This window comes from Otolemur garnettii, unplaced genomic scaffold (genome assembly GCF_000181295.1).
Source record: "Otolemur garnettii isolate 467f Iridium unplaced genomic scaffold, OtoGar3 scaffold00010, whole genome shotgun sequence".
NCBI lineage: Eukaryota > Metazoa > Chordata > Mammalia > Primates > Galagidae > Otolemur > Otolemur garnettii.
The window spans coordinates 15350391-15363745 of NW_003852405.1; positions in this window are offsets into that span (position 1 = coordinate 15350391).

A 13355-nucleotide genomic window follows, 5' to 3' on the forward strand; every position below is an offset into this window, starting at 1 on the left:
GAGCTAATCTTAAAAAGTTATTTTTTATTATAAGAGTAAAAAACTAATATAATACTGTAGTTATGTTGACTATAAAGAAGAAAGTGAAACAATCTGTTATCCAAAGACCCAGAGGTGACTTCTAACATCCATCTGATTTACACTTGTCTAACTTTTTGCATAGCATTAAGTTCTGTAGTCTTATAAACTGCTTGTCTCAGAAATTTTTGTGAGAGTTCCTGATGAAAGACTTTAATTAATAACGTATGAAAAAAAGTTTAAAATCAAATAATAGCAAAGACTTTATAAGGAAATGCCTGAGTGACCTGCTTCACCCACAGCCCTGACCACTTGAAGCTAATTTTAAGCATTGTTGTTTTGAGTTTGGTGCTTACCTTCATATTTCTATACAAGATGTTATGTATTAATTAGGCAATGTTAGTACTTTCTATTGATTTCTTTACTGTAGTAGAGAAGTCAGCCCACTTCTGTCCCACCCTTGCCTCTGCAGGAGAGGGGGAAACTTCTTTCTTCCCCAGAAAGTTTGCTGAAAGATCAACTCACAATCCAGGCATTATTTACCACGAGTATGGTAAATAATGATAGAGAGTGATACTCAATATCCTAACGAAGTTCAGGTATTTTTACACCTGTCCCTTTGATGAGGGGTGGAGAAGAAAAGTACAGGTAATTCTGTTTAGGGAGAACAAAAAATACTAGGGGAGGATAAGTGGGTGGAATGGATGGGGGAAAGAAATTGACTTGTAAATGATTCTCTTTGCAAGTTAAATTAACCCACAAGACAGGTATAATACATATATAGAGATAACAGGGAGAAGGGAAGTCAATTGCCCCTTTGATCTTTAGATTGCTTAGTCAGACCTAGTGAAAGCTCCCTCCAGTGCTTTTGGATCTTGAATGGCCTTTACTTCAAAATATTCTTTACACCAAGCAGTCATACTTGGGAGTGAAATTCCTGAGTTCCTTCACCTCTTCCCCCCTCCTCTAAATATAGTTAAATCCCTATTCTCAGGTCTCTTCCTCTGCTTCAAGAAACAATTAAACCTCCATTTCCTGTTCCATCAACTATACATAGTTTCTGTTTACTCCTCCCTTTGTGAGAGAAGGACTTGCACCCTACTCTCCCCTGATCTCTTCTCTCTCTCCCACCTTCCAACCTCTGTCCGCTTATTCTATACTTTTACATTTTGTTCTGAAATAACTCTTGAGTGGACTATGTTTGTCTAAGGTTGATTTTAAGAGTTGAAGCCCGATAAGTAATGTTGATTTTATTTTGGCTATGGAAATACAGTTCACAGCAGATCAAAGCTGTAAACTAGGATTATATTTCTTTATGGAGAGAATATTTTTGGAACAAATTATCACAAATTATATCATATTTTCTTTTTTTTAACATTCTACCAATTTCCTTTCTCTTAAACTGCTTTTTCAAGCTTTCAATCATGCTTGTTTAAATTTTACTGATTCTTAGCCAGGCGTTGCGGTGGGTGCCTATAGTCCTGATACAGGACAGGTGGCTCCCCAGCCACCTAGGTGGAGCTGAGGGGCTGACCTGCCACCTCCACCTTGGTGGTGTTGGTACAGTGGCAGCCAGTAGAGGAATCAGTGGGCTGGAGGGTAGGCAAGGGGGCCCCCTAGGATGCTCCAGCAATTAAAGGGGCCAGACAACTGCTGGGGAAGACATCGGCCCCTTAGGTCTCCCTCCCCTAGCACTAGTACCTGAACAGGGAACCCACCCCCACCCCCCGAATTCCTAGGCCTGGTCAATTTCATGTAAGTTTCCAGGCCTGGGAATGAAAGGGATTGTAGCCATTCATTGCTACTGATTTCCTTCCAGCTTGCTAAATGTAAGGACCCATGCATGCTAAAGGTAACTACAGAGGAGCCATGAAACCATATATTACCTCTGGAAAAGAGGCTGGAGAGAGGCAGAGAGGGAGACAGAGTTTTTTCCCCCTGACTTGGTTGGTTTCTCTCTGCCAGGAGTTTTGGTGTTTTGTATTCTTTTCTGTAAATAAATCCTGTCTTACCACTGATCTGTGGTCTGTGGACTCATTCTTCAAATCACCGAGACCAAGGACCCACTGAAGATGAAATTCCAGTATCAGTCCTAGTTACTTGGGAGGCCAAGGTGAGAGAATTGCTTAAGCCCAAGAGTTTGAGTTTGCTGTGAACTGTGACGCTGCAGTACTCCATCAAGGGCAACATAGTGAGACTCTGTCTCAAAAAAAAAAAAAAAAAAGAGGGCAGCATCTGTAGCTCAAAGGAGTAGGGCACAGGCCCCATATGCTGAAAGTGGTGGGTTCAAATCCAGCCCTAGCCAAAAACTGCCAAAAAAAAAGGAAAAGGAAAGAAAGGGAAGTTTGTTAATTTGCTGGCAAAAGAGGAGGTTGTTAGACTCCCCTCTTAAAGTACCAATGTCCTGGCTCTCGGCAGAAATACAGAGCTTTTAAAGTGGAGGTTTTCAGCCTCAGACTATTGTTGAATTGTAGTTGATGGTTTCTGATTCATTTCATCTTGGGCTGAGACAATCTTGTGACTTCCACCTATATAATTCCTTTCAGCCATCTCCTGTGGTACAAAAAACAAAAGAAACTCCCTTATCCCTCCCTATCACTGGCCTGAGGCAGGGATGTAGGTTTTTTGTTTTTATTTTTGTTTTTGTTTTTGTTTTTTTGAGACAGAGCCTCAAGCTGTTGCCCTGGGCAGAGTGCCATGGCATCACAGCTCACAGCAACCTCCAACTCCTGGGCTTAAGAGATTCTCTTGCCTCAGCCTCCCAAGTAGCTGGGACTACAGGCTGCCACCACAACACCCGGCTATATTTTGGTTATAGCTGTCATTTTTTGGCAACTACAACCAGGCCCAGGCTGGTTTCGAATCTGCCAGCTCTAGTGTATGTGGCTGGCGCCTTAGCCCCTTGAGCTACGGATGCCGAGCCCAGGATGTAGGGTTTTTTTTTTTTTTTTGGCCAGGGCTGGGTTTGAACCCACCACCTCTAGCATATGGGGCCAGCACCCTACCCTTTTGAGCCACAGGTGCCACCCTCCCCCCTTTTTTCTTTTGGCCAGGGCTGAGTTTGAACCCACCACCTCTGGCATATGGGGCCGGCACCCTACTGCTTTGAGCCACAGGCACCGCCCAAGGGATGTAAGTTTTAATTTCTCAAAAGAGTGGGGAAAATTTTAGAAAGACCAAAAACATTTGTACCCCTTTTCAGGCCATTGCCCCTGCTGTGTATTCTGCCACTATCCGTTTTACCCTTCCATGTCTATGGGAAGAGAGATGATATTTTAGATGAAGGTTTGTACTTCTTTATGCCGTTGTAAAGCTCTGGCAGTAGAAAAAAAGTAAAGAAGACAACAGATTACCAGGCAAAAAGTGCACAAGCAACAATTACTACTGTGAGGATTGACAAGGTGAAATGAAGGAGGATACTGATAAGAGAGATTTGGGGGAGAACAAAAATGTATCAGTGTTTTCATTTTTCCTTTCTCTTAAACAGGTATTTGAGATCTCCTAAAGACTGGCCCATCCACTGGAGTTTTAGGTGCTCTTCTTCCCTGAGGCATCTTTTTACTTTACTTTAGTAGACCCAAGGTTTTATTCATGACAATATCAAAGAGGTGTGAGTTGTGGGCGGCACCTGTGGCTCAAAGGAGTAGAGTAGGGTGCTGGCCCCATATGCCGGAGGTGGTGGGTTCAAACCGAGCCCTGCCCAAAAAGAAAAGTGAGTCCAAAGAGATGTGAGTTGTTAGAAGCACTTCATAGGGTCTTTCATCTCTCTGTCAGTTCTTGTTCTTTTGTGGCTTTAAGCCACACGTGGTCCCCTTGTTTAAAGGGATGGAGGGGTGTCTCCAACTGAGGCAAAGACCTAAAAGAGGCAAACTCATGGAGAGAGGTTAGTATCTGAAGTATTATTATTATTATTATTTTTTGAGACAGAGTCTCAAGCTGTCCACCCAGGGTAGAGTGCCGTGGTGTCACAACTCACAGCAACATCAAACTCTTGGGCTTAAGTGATTCTCTTGCCTCAGCCTCCCAAGTAGCTGGGACTACAGGTGCTCACCACAATACCTGGCTATGTTTTGGTTGTAGTTGTCATTGTTGTTTGGCAGGCCAGGCTGAATTTGAACCTGCCAGCCTGGGTGTATGTGGCTGGCGCCCTAGTTGCTGAGTTACAGGCACCAAGCCATGAATTATTTGTTTAATATATTGCTTTATTCTGTTTCCTTCACCTATGATTATTTTACCATACTTCGGGGTACTAGAAAGCATCTCCCATAAACTAGTGTTAACCCCCAGACTCAATTCAAGCATCACTCTGAGAGTCCGAACATCGCTGCAAAGGCACGAGGAATTTTATTCATTAAAGTTCAGAGCCTGGGCTGCCTTTTAAGAAAAAGTGGGAACAGCCCTTACAGACTATCCAGAAAGTCCCTTTATACCCCTCCCTTTTCCCTCCCATTAGTCCATCCCACCCCATCCCCTTATTGGTAGGTAAACCATGTCTGTCCTAAACTGACAGGTACAGGGTGGTCGTGTTCAGGGTTGATTGGCTCAGGGACGAGTCTTCTTTGTCTCAGGTGAGCGAATGAGAAGGAAGGGATAAAGGTTGCAAGTGGGTCGAGTGCAGAGTAGCGTGGCGAGTGCAAAAAGGGGAAGGGGTTGCAAGTGGGGCAAGTGCAGAGTAGAGTGGCGAGTGCAAAAAGGGGAGAGGGTCAGAATGTGGGCTGAGTGCACAAGGGGGCTAGTGGGACAAAGGGGAGGGGATCAGGATGTGGGCTGTAACACCTAGGTATGATAAGGTCCTTGGCATAAGGAGGTAGTTTGACTTGTGACTTGAGTTAATTAGTTTGGCTCCCACATTCCCCCCTCTGTTTTAAACATAGAGGAGCCCAATCATGGACTTTTGGCAAACTCTGGGTCTTCACTGGTATTAAGGGGGGTATAAGAGGATCGTAAGACTAGAAGTTGAATTGTATTAATTCTTTTTTGAATGAAAACTAGTAGCTTATTGATTATACATGGACCAATTGTTATTAGCAGCAAAGGGATAAGGAGAGGGCCAGCTATAGTGGATAATAAGGTTGTTAACTAAGGAGATTTAGAAAACAGGCTTTCATACCAGCCTTGGGATTGTTCTCCTTCTAATTTTCATTTTCGAAGTCCTTCTTGAATTAGTTCCATTGATTGTTTTATTACCCGAGTGATCTATGTAAAAATAGTATTCTTCTCCAAGGGCAGTGCACAGACCTCTTTGTTGGAGAAAAAGTAAGTCTAATCCTCACCTGTTCTGAAGAACTATCTCTGAGAGGGACGTTAGTGATTCTTGGAAGTGTGAGATGGATTTTTTTTTATTTTTTTATATCTAAATTTATCGCAGCCCGTAGGGCCCTGTAATTTTTATACTGTAGTACTAAAGAGGATATTCCAGTCCTTGCTCCAGCAACTCTAAGCCCCATTAGTACAGCTAAAGTTATAGTTGTAACTGGTTCTTTTTTAACTTTATGCTGTTAGCTGTAAGTTTCATAAGCTAGATATAGCTTATCTTTGTTATAATAGGTAAGTCTAGGAATTAGTTGGACTAGGACATAAAAGTCATGGGTTACGTTTAAGACCATTCCATTTAGACATGGGGCTAGACCCATGGAGCATGCCCATCAAGTATTATTAGGAGGAATCAGGTATTTTACACTGTCCCAGGTCACGGTGTTGGTGCACAAGTCCTGGGATGTGGGTCGTTGCTCTACACAGGTCTCTTGGCCTATAACTGACTGTAGGGTAAGCCTAGGTCCTTGCTGAGTTCACCGGCACTTGGTGTGTTCCTTGGCATTAATGGGGTTCCCTGCCACTGTTATTCCCTCATAATAAGGTGGTTTTGTGTTTAGACAAAGCCAACATCTTTTAGTGAGGTTGGGCCAGGAGGCATTAAGTACCTGATAAGTGCTGCCCAGAAAAGCTGGAGTTGGGGAGAAATGATGACACCAAAAAAAGTTTAACAGGAGAAAAGGAGAAATCTGGTGACCTTAGGTACCAGGAACCTGAAGAAATAACTACTATCACCTTCTCACACGAAACACTGAGCCCCCCTCCCCCCCAGGGCATTAGAGCCACCTTGAGCTTAGGGTGTTAGAGGCACCCACCCTCAGGGTGTAAGAGCCAACTTGCCCTCAGGGCGTAAGAGCCAACCCGCCCTCAGGGCGTTAGAGGCACCCACCCTCAGGGTGTAAGAGCCAACTCACACTTAGAGTGTTAGAGGCATCCGCCCTCAGGGCGTAAGAGCCAGCTTGCCCTCAGGGCGTTACAAGCACCCACCCTCAGGGCGTAAGAGCCAACTCAACATTACATATTGAAATAGAATCTCTTGATCTGGGTGCAGGTTCTGTAAGTCTCTTGCCAAGTTCTCACTAAACAAGGTAGTCGAGTTATTAAGGCCCTGAGGCAACACAGTATAGCAGTACTGGGATGTTATCTGAGTCTCAGGATCCTGCCATTCATATCATATTTGAAAAGGATTTGTGTCTTCTGTTCCAAATAAATGCAAAAGAAAGCATCTTTTAAATCTAGTACCCAACACCATTTGTAGTCACTTGGTATTGTCAATAGAGCAATAGGTTTGGCACCATAGGGTGTATACAATATCATTATAGCACATAGACTTTACATGAATCTCTACTCATTGGTATGGGGCTTCTTGACATGTGAAATCGGCATATTACAGGCAGACCCGCAGGGATGATTTAGTCCATGCTCTAGAAATCTGTTTGATACAGGCTGGGGTTCCTTCCAGTGCTTCCTTTTTAAGGGGATATTGTTTTCCATGAGGGTGTGAGACCCCTTCTCTTGAGAACACAGTAATTGGCATCACTGTTATTTCCTGTCTTGGGTCCTATCAGCCCATAAGGCCTTACTTGCTTTGGGGTAGACCTGGGGAGCAGGGGGTGATAGTAGACATTGAAACCAGAGAGCAGTCTCAGGTGGGACGTGTAGGTGAAGCTCTTTCTCCTCTGGAGAAAAGGTTATTTAGGCCTTCAAACTGTATATCAATTCTCAGCCTAGGTGAGGTATGGGGCATCCTGGCACCTATGAGAAACCATACCTGTTTCTCTTCTCCTGATTGGCAGTTAAGAGGTTGGAGCATGGGTTGTTGCTGGGTCTGCCCAGTCACCCCAACAGCTGTCACTGTGTCCTCACTGAGTGAAGTTAGCTTAGAGTTTAGGACAGAAAAGGTAACTGTAGTGTCAATTTAAAAATCCACTAATCAAGTCCCTACTCTCAGCTTTCCCTGGGGCTCCTGTGGGGATGTTTGGATTGGAGCCCTTAGTGAGGCACGGGAGTCCCAGGGCCCCTCATTCATTATCCAAGTCCCAACACTCAAAAGACCATTTGTTCTCCCGGGATTTCCTTGTCACTTGAAGCTTTTTGCAACTTTGGGCAATGCTCTTTCCAACATCCTTCCTCTTTACAGAAAGTACATTGATTGTACCTCACCCGGGAGTGGCTTTCTTGCCCTTTGTTTTTGACGGTCTCAAATTACCTTTGGTTCTCTCAGTTAACAGGACACACACAGGTTTCAGTTTCTGTGCTGCCCTCTTCCCTGGCGTTATATACTTTGAAGGTGATATCAACCTGCTGGGAGGGATTCCTGCCAATTGTACCTTCCACATACTGTAGCTGCCTCCTTATATCTGGAACGCTCTATCCTATAAAAGTCTTATTAACCATGGCATGTTTGCAGGGGCTTCTGGATCCACATCTCTATGTTTCTAATATGCTGAAGGATGTTAGAAAATTCAGAGGGACCCTCAATAGCTGTTTGCTGTAACTTGGACCTTGTTTAAACTCCTCTATCTAGGTACTCCCCTCCGGAGGCCTGCCAGAATACACGTTCAGTAATGATTTGATTTATGCTCACACTGCTGCATCAGTATTAGAATCCTAGTTTGGTTCTGTCATTGGAATGGCAGCATTGGGGTCTGAGGTTTAATTAGAATCCTCCCCATGGAGACACTGCGCCTTCTCCAAGGCCTTGTCCATCACTAGTCTACACTCATCTGCAGGAAGTAACATATTCATCAAGGTCTGTACATCTGTCCAGGTGGGATGGTGCATCCCAGAGATGGTTGTAGACAACTCTATCATTCTCTGGGGGTCCTCTCTATAGGTTTGATTTGAGCTTTTTCAATTCAATAAATCTGAGGTAGAGAATGGAGTACAAATCCAATAATACCCTACTGGCTGTCCTTGCACATTCAAGCCTCCTATGGGATATGGCCACAGTGGAAATGTCCCTGCTCCATCTGTGGGTACCCTCTGGCCAAACTGCATACCCTGCTGGGTCTTGGAGGGGGAGGCCATCCCATTCCCAAGTCACAACTCGGCTAATTTCTCCTCAGTTTTGTCATCCAGGGTCTGGGTCCCCTCCCCAACTACTGGTGGAGGTTTCCTTTGTTCTATTAACTTTCCCCAGGCTTTTGACCTCTTTATTATGCAGTTTCATCAAAGACTGTACATATGGGATCTCATCCCATTACCTGACCTTTGACAAAGTAATTCCAGTTGTAAGATAGTATGATAATTTAAGTTTCCATCAAAGGCCACTTCTCCTCTTACCCCAACTTGTACATTGGCCAGGTGGTATTAAAACAATACATCATTCTTTCTTCAGATATATATTTGTGGCTGTAAGTTGACCATTCAGCCAAAATTCTTCCCAAGGAACTTTCAGATGGGATCCTAATACTGACATAGGCAGTGTGGGAATAATTCATCACCAAAACTATATTCTGGCAGGCCTTCAGAGGGGAGTGCCTAGACAGAGGAATTTAAACAAGGTCCAAGAGTTACAGCAAAAAGCTAACGAAGATCCCTCTGAATTTTTGGAATGCACATATCAGGCATCTGTATTGGAAATATAGAGATGGGGATCCAGCAGCCACTGCAGATCTGCTGTAGTTGATATGACTTTTAGAGGGCAGAGAACTCCAGATAAAGTCGAGCCTCCTATATTAGGACAAAACTCACAAATAATACAGGGAATTCCCAGCACAAATAATCTAAAATTCCATGGCCTATTAACCAAGTGGGAATCCAAAGGGGACAAATGCCACCCCAAAGGACACTTCCACCACCCCAAATGGTGTCTCCAAACAAAAGCCCTGCCACAGGGCTGGAAGATTCTACACCCTCCCCAAAGACCCTTGACCCTAGAGTCAAAGGTCTCTAGGAATTTACTCAGAAAAATGGGCAAGACTTTCTGGGCAGTTCCAGATCCTTTTCCTTCTCCTCAACAAGATTCAGGTAGGTAGGAGCTGCATCTGATTCCAGGGAGAGAGACAAATCAGCTCCCCTGGAGTTAAACAGGCTTCAGCAGCTGCTGGAGCAGGTTCTTTCTCTTGACTGAAAAGATGGTGTTTCTCCCAGAACCTGGGCCCACTCCCTGCCTCTTCCAACCACACCATAGTCACAGGGTTCCATTCCAGCAGGGTGCCCATGGGCCCACCAAGGAATGCCTAAAGCTTGACACTTGTCCCCAATGCCATATCAAAAGAATGAGGACAAGTGCTTCGAGGAGAAAGAAAGAGAAGTTTATTAATTTGCCTGCAAATGAGGAGGTTGGCAGACTCCCATCTTAAAGTATGAATGTCCTCATTTGCTGGGAAATTAATAGACTTTGCTTTCCTTCCCTGCAAACCACTTGTCCTTGTTCTGATGCAGCCTCAGGGACAAGTGCGAAACTTTTGGGTAACAATCCCTCAAAATAGAATCTGTTAGTCTTCTCTGGAATCTTTTAGCATCTGCTTTTGTCTGTGTGTACATCTTTTTGACTCACTGTGCCAGGAATTCATTGGGCCTGTTGAGTAATATCCTAACATGTGGCATTTTGACACACAGAACTAAGATGCAGCCGTGAGTTCTCTCCCTGACCTTCCTCACCTCCCTGTCTCTCTGATCCTCTTTGTGGAAGGACAGAAAGGGACTTTGTCTGGAATTTTCTTATCTGACCAAGAAAATTTCTTTGCAAAAGAAATGCAATCGTCTTAATACCCCATCCCTAGGAATCTCATCAACTAACCAGGAAAAATTAACCACTGGAGGAGGGAGAGACTGGGAGTCACCAAGCTCAGACAGAGTTTTCATCTGTTCTTCTGAGAGTAGCTCTGAGAGATTACCCAGGGGACTTTATCTGCATAATAAGATAACATTTGTTCACTCACAGTGAAGTTCCACCCCTCACCTCCACATAGCTTAGAGGAACTTTGTCCCAGGCCATTGTTCTTTGAGCTCATTCATGTCCCCTGAGAATCTTTTACTCCTATATCCCCCATCTCCCTTTCTTCCATGAGGAAACTAGCATTTCCTCTGAGGAAGGGTACATAAGCATTTGGACCTCACTGGATTATTAGGTAATCATTCTCATTCACTTTCTTGTGCTTATGTACATTAACACATCTTGTTAGCCTTTTTCTTCTATTAACCTGCCTTTTTTCAGTTCATTTTCAGTGAACCTTCAGTGAGAGGAAGCTTTCCATCCATCCCTACCTGCCCTGCCAGTCAAATATATAGCCTTCTTTATTTTAGAAAGCTATCTTCCTTGGCTCAGCACCCGTAACACAGTGGTTATGGTTCCAGCCACATACACCAAGGCTGGCAGGTTTTAAACTGGCTCAGGCCAGGTAAACAACAATGACAACTGCAACAACAAAAAAAAATAGCAAGGAATTACGGCAGGCACCTGTAGTCCCAGCTATTTGGGAGGCTGAGGCAAGAGAATCACTTAAGCCCAAGAGTTTGAGGTTGCTGTGAGCTATGATGCCACTGCACTCTACCAAAGGTGACATATACTGAGTCTCAAAAAAACAAACAGAAAACTATCTTCCATTTTGCTCTTATACTTTCTGTTGGTGCTCAGATCCATACCCCCAAAAGATGATGCCTTGGCATGCTGTGTGCTTTGAATTAAAGAAAATTAAAAGGCCTAAGAAATAAGCCTTGGAACCCAGGTCTCTCCCTGAGCTCCCACCACTTCCATCTTGGCTTTTCTTTGTTTGCAGAAGCACTGGAAGAAGCTTTCTTTCCAGAAATTTCCTCATCTGACTTAAAAAAAAAAAAAAGAAAAACTTATAAAAGAACTATAGTTGTCTTAAAAGCCCTTCCTGGGAATTTCATCACATAACTAGGAAAGATTAACCAGTGGAGAAGAGAAGAAATGAAAAGTCCTCACCATGCCCAGACAGATTTTCATCTTACTCCGAGGCCGCTCTCGGAGATTACCTAAGAAACTCCATCTGTGTAGTAAGACACCCTTTGTTCTTGTGCAGTTCTGCCCCTCATCTTCTTGTAACTTGTCAGGCCCATCTAGCTTTCAAAGAGAATTATAAAATAATGTCTGCCTCACAGGTCCACACATCCCTCCCCTGTGAAGAGAATATTTGAGCCTCAACCATCTGGCCTGTCTCTGAGTCTCATACTTTGTGCACAGCTCTCGTGTTTGTGCACCTTAAATACATCTATTCATGTATGACACGACTCTTGCCCTTTTTCTCCTGTTAATCTGTTTATGGTAGTTCATTCTAGAGACCTTTCAGAGGGCAGAAGGGAAGCTTTTCACCTTCAACCCTCTGCTTCCCTCCTTTCGTTTTCCCTTTTGAATCTTTGTGGAATTCCTGTCATTTAGATTTCAAATCTCTATATCACTGCTTTAGGTGTTTTGTCTTTTCCATAATATTTTGCACTTCTTTTCAAATCTGAACTTGAGATTTCACCAACTTCACCCCGTAACCCTACTACTATTAATATTTGCACCAACATATTTTTAATTTCAAAAAGCTCTCTCTTGTTTTCAGGGTGTTTCTCTTCCATAGCAGCCTTTTCTTATTTTGCCACTGTGACATATTTTCTCCAGTGGTGTCTGAGGGTTTTAGAAGTTTTTGTTTATTTATTTAATCCACCCCACCCCTTCACCCCCCACTCCTGTGAATTATCTCTATTTCCTCTAGAATCCTATTTGCCTGTTGACTTATCTTCTCTTTCTTTTTCCCATTGCAGACTTCCCTCTCATGTCTGTTTACTCTTAGCTTTTCATTTCTACTTAAGATTGAGGCCGTAAGGAGGCTGATAGGACAGACATTTTAAGAACACAGTCAGAGCTTGTTTGCTGTCAGGCTTCTCCCCAGAGAAAGTTGTCAGGAACTCAGTGATTTTGTTGGGGATCCCTACAGGAGGGATGCACAGGGCTCCACTCTGGACTTCCAAACCCCACACTGGTTGCCCTAATTCTCCCCATGTGGTTTATACAGTTTCTTCAAAGACAAACCCTCCCCTGTTTTACCAACAGAAGGTGATTAACACCTGTCTACTCTGAATGATCAGGGCAGTCAGCTGCTATGTGTATAGAACTTCTATAGGTTGCAGCCCCATTTTCCATTCTCAGTATCTGGGATCCTTTCCATATCCAGGCTGAGGTATCTCTCACCTTCTGTGCAGACACCTTGAGCCTTCATTGGCTGCAGCTGTCTCCACCCTGCTGAGTATTAGTCAATATTCATCCAACACTTTCTGTTCCCAAGAAATTAGTTGAAATCTCTGTCTGCTGAAAACAGAGTTCTGTTTTCTTTATGGTGGGTTTATGCTATTTAATCCCTGTATTAGAAGCTTGAAATATTCATTTCAATGTGCCAGGTAATGTGCAGAAGAATGAAATTGGATCCCCATCTCTCCCCTTATATATACAAAATAAACTCAAGATGCATTAAAGATTTCAGGTAGGACCTAAAACCATAAAAATTCTAGAAGAAAACCTAGGAAAAACTCTTCTGGACATTGGCCTAGGCAAAGAATTTATGACTAAGACCCCAAAGGCAAATCCAACAAAAAGAAAAATAGACAAATGGGACTTAATTAAACTAAAAAGCTTCTGCATGGTAAAAGAAATAACCAAAAGAGTAAATAGACAATCAAGGTGGCTACTGCCTGTAATCCTGTGGGAGGCTAAGGCAGAAGGATCACTTGAGCACAAGAGTTTGAGACCAGCCTGAGAAAACAAAGAAAAATTTAATGAGCGTGCCAGCACCCCCCTATAGTCTTAGCTACCTGGGAAGCTAAGGAAGGAGGATCACTGAGCCCAGGAGTTTAATGTTGCAGTGAGCTATGATGACACCATTGCACTCTAGCCAGGACAACAGACCAAGTCCTGTCTCAAAAAAAAAAAAAAAAAGACACAATAGAATTAGTAATTTGTTCAAACCCTAATTTGGAAACACCTAGTCTAGTTAGTTCAATCCCTCACAACCTTACCAGGGTACTGGAGTAGTCTAGCCTTATGACTTCAGTTTCAGTTTTGATGAATAAAA